We start from the raw sequence: 19040 nt of genomic DNA, 5'->3' as shown, positions 1-19040 counted from the left end.
GAAGAACTCACAAACCAATAATAAAAAGACAAATGGGAAAATGGGCAAAGACTTGACCAGGCACCTCACATATAGCCAATGAGCACACTGTTTTAAGTTCATGGAGTTAATTCCATTTCCACAAAGCAGTGTATGTACCACTCAGCGATGTATCCCTGTGCAATAAATGTACAAAGGGAAGCAAGGATATTATAGCTCGGGCTGCTCTAACAGGTACCATGAATGGGGGCTTCTACAGAACACTTATTTCTCACTGTGCTGGAGGCTGGAAGCCTGGGTCAGTGTGGCAGCATGGCTGGACTCTGGTGAGGCTTCCTGATTCACAGATGACTGAGCACTCGCTGTGTCCTCATATGGGGGGAAGCTCACATTCTTCAACAAGTATCCTAGAGTATGGTTGAGTGTGGAACACTTTTTTGGTTGGTTTTTTTAGCTTATCTCTTAACATACTTGGGGAAGCCTCTTGGAACACGGTAAGTTTTTGCAGCATTTTTTTTCCCATCTATCATCAGCTTGTCCATGAGCCAAGATATTAGAGCATAGCATAAATCTAGTGTTGTCATAAGCATTTATAAAATTTATACTTTAACAGCTCTGGGAGAATCAGCGAGCTGACACTGTCTCTAGACAGATCAGATTTCAATCTAAAACTATAGTATAAAAGAGAGCGATGTCATAGTTCCTTATTCAACTCCAGAGCAAACACCTGATAGCTGCCTCCTCCCATAGCAAGTGAGGAGGAAAGTGTCATTCTTAATGCCAATCTCATGGTTTTCTGCCACAAACCAGTAGTGACATTAAGGAATCACTCAGCCATATTTCTAATTATTGTACTTCCAGAGAGAACAGATCAATATTAATTATGCCAAAACCAAAATTGATTTTTGGCTGATATTCTCTAGTTTTCAAACGGAAAATACAAAATAACTCTAGCTAACACCTCAATTTATTCAATTACCTGTGGGTATATTTTGTAGCTAATTCACCCTATTTATTCATCAGGCATGCCAGTGTTACTCAAAACTAGTGCCATGGGAAAATTTTTACTATTAAAATGTTTGATGTTTACATTTTCTCTGCCACATTCTCTTATATCAAATGCTCTTATTGTTTTCAGTCTAATTCAGCCTAATCAACTAGAAACATAATGGGATCTTAGTGAAAATTTACTGTACTGAAAAGAAATATCTAGAAATATCCTTGATAAGAAATTTTATTTTCTGTGGAAAAGGGGATGATGTGGATCTTTTATTTTTCATTTTATACCTTTTTGCACTATTTATAATTTTTACAATGAGCATAAATAACTTATTAAAATGCATTAATAGTGTAATTTCCACAATTAAAAGATACTCACATAAAAAAATGCATTAATAAATAAAAAGAACCACTTTTTTAAATCAACCTATAAAAATGGTTATTATAACACTTTTAATTGCATTATTGGAAAATAGTAAGCATCATAGTCATAAAAAAATTGCTTAAACATTTTGGGAGTCCTGAAATTAATCAGGCCACATTGGCAACTACAGAACTACACTCATATATATAAGCCTGGTGTGAATGGAAGATTGAAAAACAAATGAAACACATGTAAGTAGATCCCATACTTCCAACACTTGGTGAAGCATAGACCCAAGATGTCTGCCTTTCAGGTCCAATTCCATACTCCTTCTTGACCCTCTGCCTTTCTCTTTAACCATAGGGACAAATGAGTCACAATATTTTTTACCAGAATCTCCTATATCAGTTATGGTTCTCTGGCTTTGTTTTAAGGAATAGAAATTGATTCTAAATAACTTAAGTAAGAAGGCACTTTATGGGAAGGATACTGGTGGCTGATAGAGTTGAAGGACTAGGAGGGAAAATGTGAATACTCAAGCTTTTGATAGGACCAGGAACCCAAACAACTTTACTCCAGCCAAGATCCAAATTCCTAGGAGAATCTAATTGGCCCAGTCTCAGTCATGAGCTCATCACTGCTGATGGGCTCCACTGCTGACATGGAGGCCAAGGGTGGTGGGGAGCACAGGAACATGTGGAAGGGGGAAGGAGTACTTCCCCAAAGGAAAAGTGAAGCTCTCTTATCCCAATAAGGGGACAGGAAGCACAGGCAAAATAATAGCTGTTCATTTTCTCTGTCTTTAAAAGGGAGACTTAATTGAGAAATTTTACTATTTCTTTTTAATATTTCCTTTTTTTTTATCTCCCCTCTTGCCCATTACTGCTTCAAAACACTTTCAGGTGGAATAAGACTTGTTATTTTAAAACAAATTAATGTAAGTTCTTTTTAATGATATTAATTTTCCTCTTTATTAAAAAGTGGTGAATAACATGCTGAACGTAAAGGTATTTCACAGACCCTGTTTTGAAAATTCTCTCTCTTATGTTTAGGCCTATCATGGAATGATAGGCCAAATTCTACCTATCATGGAATTTGAAATGAACACTTGGTGATACATCAAAAGTTTAGTTTCTAATCTTAGAACTATCTGTGTGGGATCAATTTTCACAGAAAGTTCATTACTATTTTCAAGTAGTGTAATGTAGATTAATGTACCTGACGTTTCTAAAATTTTAATCCCACAGTAGTAATGTATGAATTTAAGCATGCCATTAAAAATAATTAACTTCATTCATTAAAATAATCCATTCATTCAAATTTAACTAATGCTTCCCAGGCCACATCAGCCTGAAGGTAAAAAGAGGTCATGATAACTATCAAAAATAACACAAACATATTTCTCCAGCTTCATCTTATCTGCTGGAAACCAGCAGCCCTGGCTTTTCCAAATTTTATTTCAAGTTGTCTCAAAGGTATTTTACCAATAAATTCCATCAGCTCACCCAATGCACCCTTGGTAGCACAAAAAAATGGTACTTTTGTTGCAGATACTATAAGTGAGCCTCCACAGGTATCCTGGATGTCAGCTCTTTCCCTTTTTACTTACTTCCCCTCTCTTGCCTTTTTATAGCTCCTTTCTTCTAGGCCAATGGTTCTCAATGAAAGGTGATCTTGTCCCTCAAGGGATATAATGTCTGGGGTTATTAGTGTTTTGCATCCTGGAGAGAGAGAGCACTACTGACATGTAGAGGGCAAATCCAGGGATGCATCCTACAATGCACAGGACAGCCCCCACAGCAATGAATTATCACTGTCAATAGTGCTGCGGCTCAGAAACCCTTCTCTAGACACAGACCTGAGTCTCAGAGAGCTGGCCAAGGGATCAATTTGAGTAAAAGAAGATGTTCTGTCCTCAAAAATCACCACTTCCCTGGTGTTTTTAAACTAAGCATGTTCCTCATCCTCATCCCTGCTTTCCCTTAGGATGATGTTCTTATCCCTGAAGTCACTTAAGCACATCATAGGAACTTATCTGTGGCACACAGAGGACCACATTCAGCAGTAGTCTTCCTCACAAACCCTGATATGCCTGAATACCAGAGGAGACCCAGTTGAGGTTCCCACAGGGACCCCTGCAATATTAAAGACAGAAAGTAGGATTGCCTCCTCTACAGAGAATGTAACAATCATTTAGGCCACAGCCTGTTAGGAACCTACCACAGAGCTCTGCCTCCCCACTCCCCTGCCCATCATTGGAGGAGGAAAAATTGCCTTCCAAGAAACTTAGGAACTGGATTGCACAGCAGGAGGTGAGCTGCAGGGGAGCAAGCTAGTGAAGCTTCATCTGTATTTACACTCACTCCCCATCGCTCACATCATCACCTGAGCTCCACCTCCCCCTACCCCCCATCTCCATCCCATCCATGGAAAAACTGTCTTCCATGAAATGGGTCCCTGGTGCCAAAAAGGTTGAGGACCACTGATTTAGGGCACTGAACAAAAATCGTGCTTCTGTCATGGCTATTGTTTTCTGCTGCCAGCACCTTTCTCTAGCCTCACCCTTCTCCTTGTAACAGACCCCACTACCCTGATCCTGGGGGTGGTCATGTAACTCGGGTCAGCCAGTCAATAGACCTTTCCCAGGATGTTTTTCTTTTTAATTCACGTGGAGAAAAGAGAATCATTTTTCTGGTCTGAAGATGACAAGGTACAAGGCTTCAGGGTCAACTGTTTAGTGAGATTGAGGCTATCATGCAGAGAGAAGCAGAGAGAAGGAAGGCAAGAAGAGAAGAGGAAGTGGGAGAGAGAAGTGATAGCACTTGCATCCTAGGTCATCCTAAGACCAGCTGCTCCATCCCCACACTTCCCACCATCTGATTTGGTGAGCAATAAATTTTTCATTTACTGTTTAAACTCAATTCATTTGGGTTTTATCATATCCACATAAGAATCATGGCTAATACACCAATGTTCAAAGTCCTTATAAGTTAATAAGGCAGCATAAAGCAGCACATGAAAAGTGCTTATATGAGGTGTACACAGGGTTCTCCTGAGGTTCTTGTTTTGTTTTTGACTCTAGGAAAGGATTCAGGGCTGTTCATTTCACAACAGTTCATTAGGTTGTACATTTACATTTTACGCATTATTCTGTGGTTGATTATATTTCACCTGAAAAACCCTGTGGTGATTGCCTCAGTGGGACCTGCTGCAAGAAGAGACCCCCAGCCACGCCCCTGGGGCCTCCACACTACCACCCAGCCCTGCAGCCCTGACCCCACAGCTCCCACCCGTTGCATGGCAGGACCCATCCCTGCAGTCCAACACTCTGCCATGGACCCCCCGCTAGCTGCATGCTGCCATTGCACCTGGATCCAGGTAGAGTGAATGCCCACAGCACTGACACCTGTGACCACCACATAGATAGCCTTGCCCAGTTGCCACTGCCACTGCCACTGCTGTGGGAGACCCAGGCAAAGCAATATCCCACAGTGCCAGCCTCTGTGGAGAGGGATTCACTCAGTCTCCCATCTGAGCTTCCAACAGCAGCCTGGGGAACAGCCCGCCATTCCCACGAAGATCATCCAGCACCAGCATGGACTGTATCAATCACAGGAGAACAGGACAACACAGAGCAGCTGTATTACAGGCTCTCAGTATACCTACCCACTCCTGTCAGGTCAATCTTCTGGAGCAGGACTCAAAAGCACCATCTAGGGACCACTGTTCCTCACTAAGTAGGAGAGTTCCCAGCAAAGGAGAATAGGTGCACTGCGAACCTACCCTGAGCTAAGAGAAGAGGTTCCAGTTGAGAAGAAACCAGCAAAAGAATTCTGGCGACATGAAAAAACAAGCTGTTTTGACACCCCCAAAGGATCACAACAGATTCGTAGCAATGGACCCAGTCAAAAGGAAATTATTGAAATGTCAGAAATGGAATTCAGAATATAGATGGCAAGTAAGATGGATGGGATTGAAAAGAAAGTTAAAAACCAACACAAAGAAGCCAAAAAAATATTTCAGGACATGAATGAAAAAAATCACTAAAAAGTTAGACAATGTAAGAAAGAATATAACAGAACTTAAAGAAATGAAAAAGTCATTTAGGGAATTTCAAAATACAGCAGAAAGCTTCAACAACAGGCCAGACCAAGCAGAAGAAAGAATCTCAGAGCTTGAAGACAAGGCTTTTGAACTAACCCAGTCAGACAAAGATGCAGAAAAAAGAATAAAGAAGAAAAGAAAAACAAAAAGCATGGAAAACCTATTCAAGGGAATTATTGAGAAAAACATCCCTGGTATTGCCAGAGATTCAGATATCCAGATACAAAATGGTTATCAAACACAGGGAAGATTCATAGCAAACAGAACATCTCCAAGACACATAGTCATCAACCTGGCCAAAATCAAACTGAAGGAGAAAATTCAACAAGCTATAAGATGAAAGCAACAAATAACCTACAAAGGACAATCCATCAGGCTAACAGCAGAACTCTCAGCAGAGACCTTACAAGCCAGAGGGATTGGGCCCCATTTTTAGTCTTCTTGAACAGAACAACTACCAGCCAAGAATTTTGTATCCTGAAAAACTAAGTTTCATAAATGATGCAGAGGTAAAAATTTTTCCAGACAAACAAACACAAAGGGAATTTGTCACTACTACACCTGCTCTACAGGAAATGCTCAAGAGCACACTACACATGGAACAGCACAATAGATACCCACCACTGAAAAAAAAATCCAAAAGTTATAGCTCACAGCTCTTATAAAACAATAACACAAGTGGGAAAACAACACCACAAGGTGTTATCCAACATGATGATTACAACAGTATCCCACATATCAAAAATCCTCAACTACATACTACCAAACTGAATTCAATAGCATATCAAAAACATAATTCACCACAATCAAGTAGGTTTTATCCCAGGGATATAAGGGTGGTTCAACATATGCAAATCAATAAATGTGATTCACCACACAAACAGAAGCTAAAACAATGCTTTTTCTATATCTACTGAGATATAAAATAAAATCCAGTACCCTTTCATGATAAAAACCCTCAACAAACTAGGTGTAGAAGAAACATACCTAAAAATTATAAAACCCATTTATGACAAACCCACAGCCAACGTAATACTGAATGGGTAAAAGTTGAAAGCATTCTCCCTAAGAACTGGAACAAGACAAGGGTGCCCACTGTCATCACTTTTATTCAAGATAGTACTGAATGTCCTAGCCAGAGCAATCAGGCAAGAGAAAGAAAGGGTATCCAAATCAGGAAAGAGGAGGTCAAACTATTGTTTTTTGCTGATGATATGATCTTGAATCTAGACAATCCTAAAGACTCCACCAAAAGACTCCTGGAATTGATAAATAAATTCAACAAAGTCTCACATTACAAAATCAATGTGTGCAAATCAGTAGCATTTCTATATATTAATAAGAGTCAAGTTGAGAGTCAAATCAAGGACTCAATACCATTTACAATAGTTACAAAGAAAATAAAATACCTAGTAATATACTTAACCAAGGAGGTGAAAGATCTTTACAAAGATAAAACTACAAAACACTGAAGAAAGAAATTGTACATGACACAAATAGAAAACATCCCATGCTCATAGATTGGCAGAATCAATATCATTAAAATGCCCATCCTGCCCAAAGTGATTTACGGATGCAATGCAATCCCTATCAAAATACCAACATAATATTTCACAGATCTAGGAAAAAATAATTCTATGCTTCCTCTGAAACCAACAAAGAGCCCAAATAGCCAAAGCAATCTTAAATATAAGAACAAATTTTGAGGCATCATATTGCCAAACTTCAAATTATACTACAAGGCTATAGTAACCAAAACAGTATGGTACTGGTATAAAAGTAGAGACATAGACCAGTGGAATATAGTAGAGAACCCAGAAATAAAACCATATAGCTACAAGCAACTGATCTTTGACAAAGCAGACAACAATATGTGCTGGGGAAAGGAGGCCCTATTCAATATGTGGTGCTGAGAAAATTGGATAGCTACATGCAGAAAAGTGAAACTGAGCCCCTATCTCTCACCATATACAAAAATTAATTCAAGATGGATAAAAGGCTTAAATGTAAGGCATAAAACCATAAAACTGCTAGAAGAAAATGTAGGAAAAACTCCTGTAGACATCAGCCTAGGCAAAGAACTTATGAATAGGACCCTGAAGGCAAATAAAGCAACAATAAAATAAATAAATGGGACTTACTTAAATTAAAAAGCTTCTGCAAAGCAAAGGAAATAATAAACTGAATAAATAGACAACCTACAGAATGGGAGACAATATTCATAAACTATACATCTGACAAAGGGCTAATATCCAGAATCTACAAAGAACTCAAACAAATCAGCAAGAAAAATAAAATCAACCCCATAGAAAAGTGGAAAAAAGTCACAAACGGAAGGTTCTCAAAAGATGATAGTCAAATGGCCAACAAACAAATGAAAAAATGCTCAACATCACTAATCATCAAGGAAATGCAAATTAAAATCACAATGAGATACCACCTCACCCTGTCAGAATGGCCAATAATAAAAAGTCATAAGACAATAGAAGCTGGCATGGATGCAGAGAGAAAGGAGTGCTTATACTATGTCGATGGGACTGCAAATTAGTACAATCTTTACGGAAAACAGTATGGAGATTCCTCAAAGAAAGAAATGTATACTTCCCTTTTGATCTAGCATCCCACTACTGAGTATCTACCCAAACAAGTCATTTTGGCAAAAAGACACCTGTACTTGAATGTTTACTGCAGTACAATTCACAATTGCAAAGATGTGGAATCAACCTAAGTGCCCATCAATTGATGAGTGGATAAAGAAAGTATGGTGTATACACACACACACACATACAAACACCATGGAGTACTACTTAGCAATAAAAAAGAAGGAAATGATGTCCTTTGCAGCAACTTGGATGGAACTGATGACCATTATCCTAAGTATCTCAGAAATGGAAAAACAAACACCATATGTTCTCACTAATAATTGGGAGCTAAATGATGGGTACACATGATCACAAAGTGGTGTAAAGAACATTGGAAACTAAGAAGGAGGGAGTGTGGGAGTGGAGTAAAGGATAAAAACTTAGCTATCAGCTCCAATGAACACTATTCTGGTGATAGGCACACTAAAAGCCCTGGCTTAAGCATTATAGAAGCTCTCCACGTAACAGAAACATTTGTACTCCCTTAATATTTTGAAATAAAAAAAAAAAAAAACAATGGTCAGGGCTAGAATCTGAAAAAATTAAAATTAAATAAATAAAGAGAGCTGATTAGCAACCTTAATTCCATCTGTAACCTTAATTCCCCTTTGCCTTGTAAGGTAACATATTCACAGACTTCAGGCATTAAGACATGGACATCTGCCTACCACACTTTTCCCACTGGGGGAGGGGACAGCTTTATGCCTGGTTTGCATAGGAGAGCCCTAGTTGCTGAAGTGCACATGCCTCAAGGGAAAGCCTGGAAATAATCTGATCCTGCCACTCTCAAAATCACCACTTTCTTCCAGAATCTTTTTCTAATCATACACGGTTAACTCTTATGTCCTTGAGACGAATACTTATTCATGAAAGTAAAGTTCATATTGTCCCCCTACACACCCATCTCGACTGTGGTGTTCTAGAGCCTGCTTGTACCACTTGCAAAATGTTATCACTAAATTTTCATGAATTTGGCAATGTCAGGTTGTCATCATCAGTCAATGTTGGACTATTTTCACTAGAAAAATGAGCAAATACTACACATTAGGGCTTTTCCCTTGGGAGAGCCAGGTATGAAATGTTTGGGTAGATATGAATTTAAAAGTGATTACTTCAAATAGTCAAGCTGGGACCCACATTATGTATCAAAGACAGCGAGGGGCTACTGCAATTAGTCTGGGTTTCCAAGACAGATGCCAAGACCAAATAAATCATAATTTTGTTTAATTAGCCTCTGCTTCCCAGTAGGATATACAAGATTCAGTTTATTAGTTGCTGGGGTTTTGCCAAGGCTAATCGGAGTTACGATGTACCTAAACCGGGCGGGCGTGTCAGGAAGACAATACTTCATTAATAGTTATTCCTCATCTTAGCAAGATTACAGAGAGCCATAAATCTATGCTTGATGAGGGTTCAAGCACTTCAGAGCTACTCCAGAAAGTGAAGAATTAGCAGAAGCAGATAGAAACAATACATTGAAATCATGTTGCACCCTTATTCATTCAGACAACAAGAAAGTTTGAGCTTCTACAAAAACTACAGAATACCACAGTAAAAATGACAGTTATGGTTCCTGTTCCCACAGGGCCCACAAGCTACCTTGGTGGGAAGAGTGTGTGTGCAGGTAGTAGGGAGAAGAGAAAACAGACAAATGAACAGGCACTTACAATGCAGGGGGTACTGGTTCATAGAGGGTCACCCCACTGAGATTTCCCAGCTCAGGCAAGGAATCCTGGATAACATGGCATACAAACTCAGTCCAACAAGTAATAATAATAATAACTAGCAAATATTTATTAAGAATCTTCCATGCTTCAGTTTAATCCTAAGTACTTAGACACATTTTATTTCATTTAGTCCTCTAACACCCATGAAGGAGGTATTATTTTTATCCCTATTTTACAGAAGAGGAAACTGAAGCATAGCTATGTTAACTTACCCAAAGTCTCATGATGGGGGCAGAACTGAGAGAGTAGGAGTTAGCTATTTTAAGAGATAATGGGGAAAAGACCACTCCAGTAAAGGGAACAGCATAGGGAAAGTCAGAATGGGTTGCAGGAAAGGAGAAAGTTCGTTTGACTAAAGACGCAAGTGGAGGGTGATAAAGTATGAAAGCTACAGAGGAAGCACAGGCTGGATTGTGAAGGACCTAGTAAGCTGCATTTATTTGTTGGTTGTTAATCAGGGTGATGAGAAGGATGGCTTATTTGTAAAGGATCACTGGAGCATCAGTATGGAAGCAGAGGAAGGAAAGCGAGTGAGGAGGGTGTAATCCAGGCAAGAGATGAGAGTAGCTGCATGTGGATGATGGAAGGAATGAAGAGACAGTAAGAGCTGAGGATGCTGCCCACGTTTCTGCCTTGGGCACTTGGGTAGACGGTGACGGTCATCCCTGGGCTAGGGAACAGGGAGGAAGAGTAGGTGTTTGAGGGGAAGAGGATGAGTTCAGGTTCAGGACGTTACATCTGAAAGGCCTGTAGGACACGTCGCAAAATATGTCTAGGAAGCAGGTGGCTGGAGTTGCAATTTTGGGAATTGTCAAAATAAGGTTGGAAATTGAAGCCAGCAACAGCATGAGATTACCCAGGGAGAGGGTGCAGAGTGAGAAACAAGAGCTTAGGATAAAGCACATAGGAAATCTGTATTTAAGGGGCTAATGGAGGAGTAGCTATAAGAAAATGAAGGTTAGGCCAAAGAGGTATTTAGGGAAAAAAGCATTTCGAAAAGAAGGCCACAGCCAATAGTGTCAAATACTGCTGAGTGGTCAGTAAAACAAGGACAAAAAAGTGCTTATTGGATCCAGCAGTTTGGGGCTTTGTGGACTGCTTGCCAGCACTTTGCTGGAAGAGGTGGACATTGAAGGCTGCTTGCCAGAGAGTGAGGAGTGCATGGGAGGCATGGACATGGAAACAGGCGTGCAAACAACTCTTTCAGGAAATTTGACTTCGACAGGAGGAGAGATACAGGGTAGAAGGTAGGGGAGACAGATAGCATTGAGGTTGTCAATTTGTTTTTAAATTGGAGGAGGCTTAACCACATTTAAATGCTGGGGAGAAAAAGACTTTGGAGTGAGTAAGAGAGTTCAAAGAAAATACAATTGATCGAGAATCACTGTGAGTGAAGAGAGTTAAGAGCAGTGAGAAAAATAAATTCCTGCTGCTTAAACCACCCAATTTGTGGTACTTTGTTACAGCAGCTACAAAAAATTAATGCAGGATATCAAAGCACTAGCTGTACAGTTTTAAAAAGGTATTTAAAATGTAGTTGTGTCTTATTATGTTATTTATCCAATTAACTATATTCATTTTACAATACATATCCACACAGAATTGGCCATTTATACCATATAAATAACTATAAATTTAGTAAATAGTACTATTTTAAATAGTATTTAAAATAAAATTGGCAATTATTTATCCTGGACAGCACCCACTTGAGAGTCAAAGCTTGAGTCTCTTCTAGTTTTATGCTTCTCTGATTTTATCAACAAACTGTGTGCCAAATCTAATTGACTCATGGTAATCCAGATTAAAATCATATTTCTATTAATACTGAGGATTTAGCTAAAAGGCTTAAGGGATTACATGTGAAAATGTAGCAAAAATTGAGGAGTAAATCAGTAGTTCCCATTAAGATACAATTGATTTTAAAAATAAACAAAAATTGTAAACTTACATTTAGTTATCAGCAACAAACATTTACTAAGCATGTACTGTTCGCAAATCGCCATATTAAGAGATGCAGATATTTGGAGGCAAATGATAATGATACTGCCCCACAGGTACTCACGATATATAATATTAATAGTTGGGAAGACAATATACATGTAAAAATGAAACACACAAGTTAGAGCGCTCATACACAAAGTTGCAGATCTGTTGCTTATCTAAAGTGCTATCAACATTTTCTCTCATGAACAAAGGAGCCATTCTTTACTCTATCGTATAAATGCATTCTTGGATATTCTACTTTGAGTAACTTCTCTGACATAGTCATAAAGAGACGTAAATTTTGTCCTTTTTTTTGCATTATTTTCTGTTGGAGTGTTCATCTTTCTCTTTCGCTGGGCCCAGGGTTGTTAAAAACAGGGAAGTCCTGGGTATGGGGCTTCTCAGATGCTACTTCCTGGTTCCAAATGCAGGAGACTCCATGACAAAGTGTGTTCAGGGTAGTGGAAATGTCAATTGTGAATATAGGAGACAGCTATAGCTCTCACTCCCAAAGAGGCTGTTGTCATGGGTCTAGGGAAAGTGACATCTCATAATAGAGCTGCGGTAAGCTATAACCTGGCTCGCTTCCCAAACTGGCTATGGGTACCTTATCTTACTCCTACCTTATACTGCCAGTCTTCCTCCTGCTATTTCTGCTTTTTCACCTGTAACGTGTGGAAAAGCAAAAAGTACAAAGTCCTTTACCTCTTCCATTTCAAACTACCATTCATTTTCTTAATAATTTTACAATTCCAGCAGGACACCACTGTTGACATTCTATTTCTAACTATTAATATGTCCAAATCAGAATCCCTGCACACAAAAGGCAGGCTCTTTCAAACTCTTCTGAATGTGCTGATGTTCTGGCAATATATCTGTTCTTTTCTGGTTAGCTTTCAAATGCTGGGCTGAAAATAATCACATGCAGTATGAAGAAACACTGGGTGGGTACTCAGAACACGTGGGTTCTAGTCCTTCCCCTACCACCTGTAGCATCTTAGGTAAGTCGCCCCATCCCTCTTGAGTCTGTCTCTGCTTAGCTTGTTCAACATGGTGCTAAGAGATGGCACTGCCTTAGCTAAAGAGTAACCCAGAATGGTGTGAACAGCAAATCTAGCAGCAGATTTGCTCTTTCTAAAACTGTGGAATAAGCTGGGTTGCAAAGCATAGTGTAGAACCAACATCAAGACCAATTACACAAGGTTGTTGCATCTAAAAACTGGGTCCTTACAGACAGAATGAAGTTCTAAAAATAAGCCTTCGTGACACACATGTGAAATTCCAGAGCAGAGCAGTTAATTTTAGGAGTTGACAGAAGTGTTTTTCTCTACACAGCATCTCTATCTTTACCATTCCCACCTCCACGTGGTTCTGGTAGGAATGCCTAATTCTCTATCCCTACCCAAGAATGAGCATATAACCCGAGCCAGGTCAATTAGTATCCTCCTGCCTGAGAATTTAAATCTAGGGCAGGAAAAAAAAAAATCCAGCAGCAGAATTCAGCTGGGCTTGAGTCCCTGAGTGGTGGCATCCTTCTACTGTTGAGACCCCTGGAGCTGCCGTTGCAAAGAGTTTCCTTTATCAGGTCTCTGTACCCTTCAAATAAAACCCCCTTTCCTGCCAAAGTGTTCATTCAGTTTCTCTTGTTTTAATGAAAGAACAAAATGTATCCCAAAACAATTAGAATTCAAATAGGCACAAGTAAAAAGCTTTGGTCTTCCTGGGCAGCAGAACTCACCCAGGGAGAGCTGGCTGGGAGCAAGCAGGAGGCATGTTAGAGTCAGCACCAGAAACTGCAGAAAGGGAGGGTGCAAGGCAGTGGAGAGAAGAGGGGGCAGTTGGAGGAAGGGGGATGTAGACAGTGAACAGTTGTTCACTGAAAACAGGCTATTAACCTAGATGATTTCTAAGCTCTAACTAACATCCTATGTTTCACAGTGAATCAACTCCATGGCTCAAATTCTTAGTGCCATGTTTTAAGTGGAATAGGCAGAAGAAGAAGCTTTGGTCTTTTTGGTAAAAACCTAGTGAATGGGAGTGTTCAGAAATGCAGGATGATGCATGAATTCAAGTACTCTGATTCACTACTATAAGTGTAGAGAAGTGTGCAGGTGGCAGAACCCTGGTAATGACATTTTTCACATGTGTTACAAATCAATCCCAACAAATCATTAGATGAGCCCAGTTTTATCATTAAATGGATAAATGTATCCTTGGACACCTCCGTGTGTGGCTAAGTTTTGGTGTGTTCTCCTTTTCCAGGAATATTCCCTGATACTAACATCAACTTGTACTCTTGTACCCTGGGCTACCATGACACATTCATCTTGAAATTTCCTTCTATTTCCCTTATAAACTACCAACGAGGATATTTGCTGGACCACAGAGACACAGCTGTACCACTGTTAGCTTTGCCGGACTGTGATCCTTTCTAGGGTGTTATGGCCTAGGTGTGATAGAAAGGACAACACCAGTACACAGGAATACCATGTCAAGCATGCTTCTGCCTCAGAGCCTTTGCACGTTCTGTTCCCTTGGCCTAGAACACTTTTCTCTCAGATGTCCACTATTCATGAGTTTATAAAATTTCTATCTGTTCTACTGGTTTCTGAGTTGGAAGAAATTAATTAGTCCACTTACATACAAAGCAGAGCTATTAGTTGTATATCTTGGGCACTAACCATAGCCCTGATTTGGGGGGTGCAGTTAAGGGGCTGGCAAAGAAGCAGGGATGAAATCTTGTTCTTCACATGGATCATATTTCACTAGTCATCTGGCTCAACCAGCCAGTTAAAAACAAAAACAACCTTTTAGCAGCAATTGATACAGAAATGAGCTAGGTGAGTTAAGTTTCAGCATTTTGAGATCACAGAATCACTCTTCCGATGAGTAGCAAACCATGCAGCCTTTTAGAGGGAAGAAAACCAGTGAAAGGGGAGCCTACAGGCAGTATGCAGAGTAGGGTGAAATACAATTTCAAGAGTTTCCTGTGCATAAAGTGCTTAACAACCATGTTATGACTTTATTGCTCAAGCTCGCTAAAAACAAATAATAAAATTTGCTGAATGTAGACCCATCGAAAAGTCTGTACATTTTTCTTGTTCACAGCTCTTTTAGAAAGAGTACCATTATTTTGTGCTTATGTGTTAAAAGAGCAGTCCTTGTCTTTTGTAAGAGGTCCTTAGAATGATAAGACGTATCATTAAAAGAAGGATTTGCTTCATAATAACTGGTGGGGGTGAGAAATGGGAAGGTAATGGGAAGAAATTAGACTGGCCATGAATTGATAATTATGGATACTGGGTGATGAGTACATGGGGATTCATGATACTGAGTCTGCACATTTAAATGTTGGAAATTTTTATAATCAAAAGTTATTTTTAAAAAGGCTACCACTAGTTTTCTAATGAAGCTACACTGCCAAATAATAAGATTCTCTCTTACTTGCATAAATACCTATAATTCCTTACAGCAAACATATTAAAACTCCTTATTAAAAAGTAGGTAGCTAGGTACTATCTTTTTGACAAAAATGGAAACTTCATATACTATTTTACTAGATCATACTTCTGAGATCTGAAGGCAGAACTGATATTTTTAGCCTTCTCTGGAAGTGTAAGAGCTATTGTGCCTGTGGCCATGGGTTAGGAATCTGCAAGTCAACAAGACTGCATGTGTATATCCTGAGCTTCTATTCAATCCAAAGCTCTAAAAAAGATTAACGACACCAAGAATGGTATGAGATTATTACAATAGATGACTACATTTCATGCTACGTCCTCTGAATCCCAAATCCCATTCTTTAGGTGGTTGTTGCTATCTATTTGTGTAGCTGAAGTGCCTCTCCAAAGACCTCTTATTAAATAGATATCCCTAAAAAAATTTTGGCAATAAAGCTTACCTCCCATGGGGACAATAATAAGAGCATCTTACCTGGTCTCTCTCTGTCTTCCAAATCATCCTTTATGCAGGTGTCAATCATCTAAGACAGATCTGTGACTAACTTCCATTCAAGAAACCTACACAGAGGCCTGGCAAGGTAGTGCGCATCTGTAATCCAAGCACTTTGGGAAGCTGAGGAGGGAGGATCACTTGAGGCCAGGAATTTGAGGTTGCAGTGAGCTATGATGATGCCACAGCACTCTAACCGGGACAACAGAGTGAGACCCTGTCTAAAAAAAAAAAAAAAATAACAAAAAACTCTGCACACACAGAGAATAGAGACCAAACTCCATGTTCTATCATTTAAAGACCTCTAGCAATAGCCACACTCCATTCCCCCAGTCCAGTCTCTCTCTTCTACTTGTCCTGCCCGCTTCACCCCACCACTCACTTCATCCATAATCTTACTCTCAGACTAAATGCTATATTCATTTTCTATTGCTTCATAACTAATCACTACAAACTTAGAGGCTTAAAACTGTATTTATTTATTATCTCATAATTCTGTAGGTTGGAAGTCCAGGCAGGCTCAGCTAGTTTCCCTCCTTAGGGTCACAGGGGGTCATAGAATTCTGCCCACAGCTCTTGCCTCCGTGCTCGGCTAACAGTATCTACGTCTAACAGAATCAAGATTCAGCAGGGAGTTGTGTGCACTAAGGCTTAGGGGTGGCTGTATGCAATTGCTAGAGATAATGGAGAGAGAAGCTAATAAATGGGGTGACTATCAAGATAAAAAGGCAGAGTTGTGCCCGCAAGGGCATAGACTGACAATAAAAAACTATTCTGCAAAGCCTACAAGCAAGGGCTCTTCATATACTTCCCAGGGTAACCGTTACCATTTTTAAAACATTAGGCAGCGGCTGGGCACGGTGGCTCATGCCTGTAATCCTAGCACTCTGGGAAGCCGAGGCAGGAGGATTGCTTGAGGTCAGGAGTTCAAGACCAGCCTGAGCAAGAGCAAGACCCCGTCCCTACTATAAATAGAAAAAAAATTAGCCAGTCAACTAAAAATAGAAACAAAAAATTAGCCGGGCATGGTGGCACATGCCTGTAGTCCCAGCTACTCGGGAGGATCACTTGAGCTCTTGAGCCCAGGAGTTTGATGTTGCTGAGACTTAGGCTGATGCCACAGCACTTACTCTAGCCCAGGTAACAAAGCGAGACTCTGTCTCAAAAAAAAAAAAAAAAAAAAAATTATGCAGCTAAATGTACCCTCTGAAATATTTACAAATGGGTGTAATACTAGAGAATATTGCAATAATGTATTAATGAAATGACATATCTGACAATACTAATTTCTAAGCTATAAAGTGCTAATCAAGCCCAAAGTATTATTACAATGTTTCATATTATATTAATATTTTCGTTCTATAAAAGAACAATAGGTAAAAGTTTTTGAATGTTTACTATATGCCAAGCCAATGCCTTCAAATGGATTACATCTCACAATATCTGTATGCGATAAGTAGAATTCCCATTTTACAAATGAGGAAACTGAGTTCCAGAAAATGTAAGGAATTTACCGCAAAATCATGCAGTCAGGAAGGGACAGAACCAAGATTCAAATGCAAGTCTGTCTGGTGCCAAGCCCGTTAGTCATCATTATGTTACACCATAGCTGCTAAGGAAAGAGTCAGAGAGACAGTTACAAACAGGAAAAAAGGACGAGGGTTGAAGATAGACAGACAAATGGAGAGAACAGACACACATCTTAGCCCTGGAGTTACTGAGTTGGGTTCATCAGCTAAGGTAAACTGCTCTGGTTACAAGTTTCTTTCTACAGCTTTTCTGAAGTCCTTCTGGAATTCTCTGTTTTATACTCCCTGCTTTCATAATCTTTGAAATGAAAATTAGGTCTTGAGTATTTGCTTGTTCTTTGCAGCTTTTCAGTTTTTTTCCTTGCCAAATTGTCAAGGGTATCTTCTAAAGACAATGACTGTGGTGGACAGAACAATGGCCCTCCCAAAGATGCCTATCTCTTAATCCTTGAACCTGTGATCGTTACCTTACATGGGAAAAGGTACTTTGGAAATGTGATTAAATCAAAGATTTTGAGATGTGGGGACTAACCTGGATTATCCACATAGGTCCAATGGAATCATAAGGGTGTTAAAAGGGAAAGAGGGAGGTGGGACAGTCACAGAGGAGATGTGACAATGAAATGATGCAACCGCTGGCTGCCAAGAAATGCAGGAAGCCTCCAGAGGATGAAAAAGGTAAGGAAAGGGATTCTCCCCTAGAGCTTCCTGGAGGAAGATAACTCTGCTGACACCTTGATTTTATCCTTGTAAGACCCATTTTGGACTTCTGACCTCCAGAAGTTTAAGATAATAAATTGTTCTGTTTTAAGCCATTCTTGTGGTAATTTGTTACCAGCAATAGGAAAGGAATACAATGACAAAAGTTACGAGTGCAGCAGCCACAGAGCAGGCATCTGGGCGTAACTGCTGGTTGATGATTTTAATCTATGAGACCCAGTGTTTCCTAGCATGAATACTGGATCTGCACCAAGCCTAGTTTTGATTTTGAATTTGGTGCCCCCCCGTGATTCTAGGATTATAGGTTTTACAAACCCACGACACTGCATTGCTATGAAACCTGCCAAGTTTGGGAACTTCATAAATTATTTCAGCTGGACTCTTATAATTTCCTGGCTTCTAAACTGGAGTCCAGGCCCTGGAGCGGTTTTCTCTGCCTGAACATCAACACCTTTGCCAGGATGAGTCATTCATTCCTCCATAAATCTGCTTTGCTGCCCACTAGTGGTTGGGGATTGGTCAATGGAACCTCTAGAGGCTGTCCTGGGCTCTTTGAGTCACCTCTCACCTGGGTTAGTGACTGCAATCCTTTGGAAAACACAGAATGCTTTTGAATTATGCTCAAAGGAGGGGGTGCCCAATGGTAAAAGCCTAGGCAGAGAGAGAAAGACTGAGGAGGGCAGAGGGAGGCAAGGAGAGGACTGGCTAGGGACTACTTCTGCTGCCAATGCCAGGCAAAGGCAGGTAGCATTTTATGCCCCTAAATTAGGGATGCCTACCCACATTCCAACCTTAATGAGCACAAAAACACCACAGGTGTACAGAGCATGCTAATCATCAAATAAAAATCAAATTTAGAATACATATTTCTTTAAATCAAATGGTTGAAGAACATGGGTTTACTTCCAGATATTTAGTTATTTTACCCCTTTCATTCACCTATAACACCAGACTTCAGAATATCTATTCTTTTTCAAACTTCTGCCTGCTCCTCTGGACAATGGAAAGCAATGCAAATGTATATGTATATATATATATATAT

Source organism: Propithecus coquereli, unplaced genomic scaffold (assembly GCF_000956105.1).
Source record: "Propithecus coquereli isolate 6110/MARCELLA unplaced genomic scaffold, Pcoq_1.0 Scaffold74, whole genome shotgun sequence".
Lineage (NCBI taxonomy): Eukaryota > Metazoa > Chordata > Mammalia > Primates > Indriidae > Propithecus > Propithecus coquereli.
The sequence above is the reverse complement of the archived record's forward strand: the minus strand, read 5'-3'. Positions refer to the sequence as shown.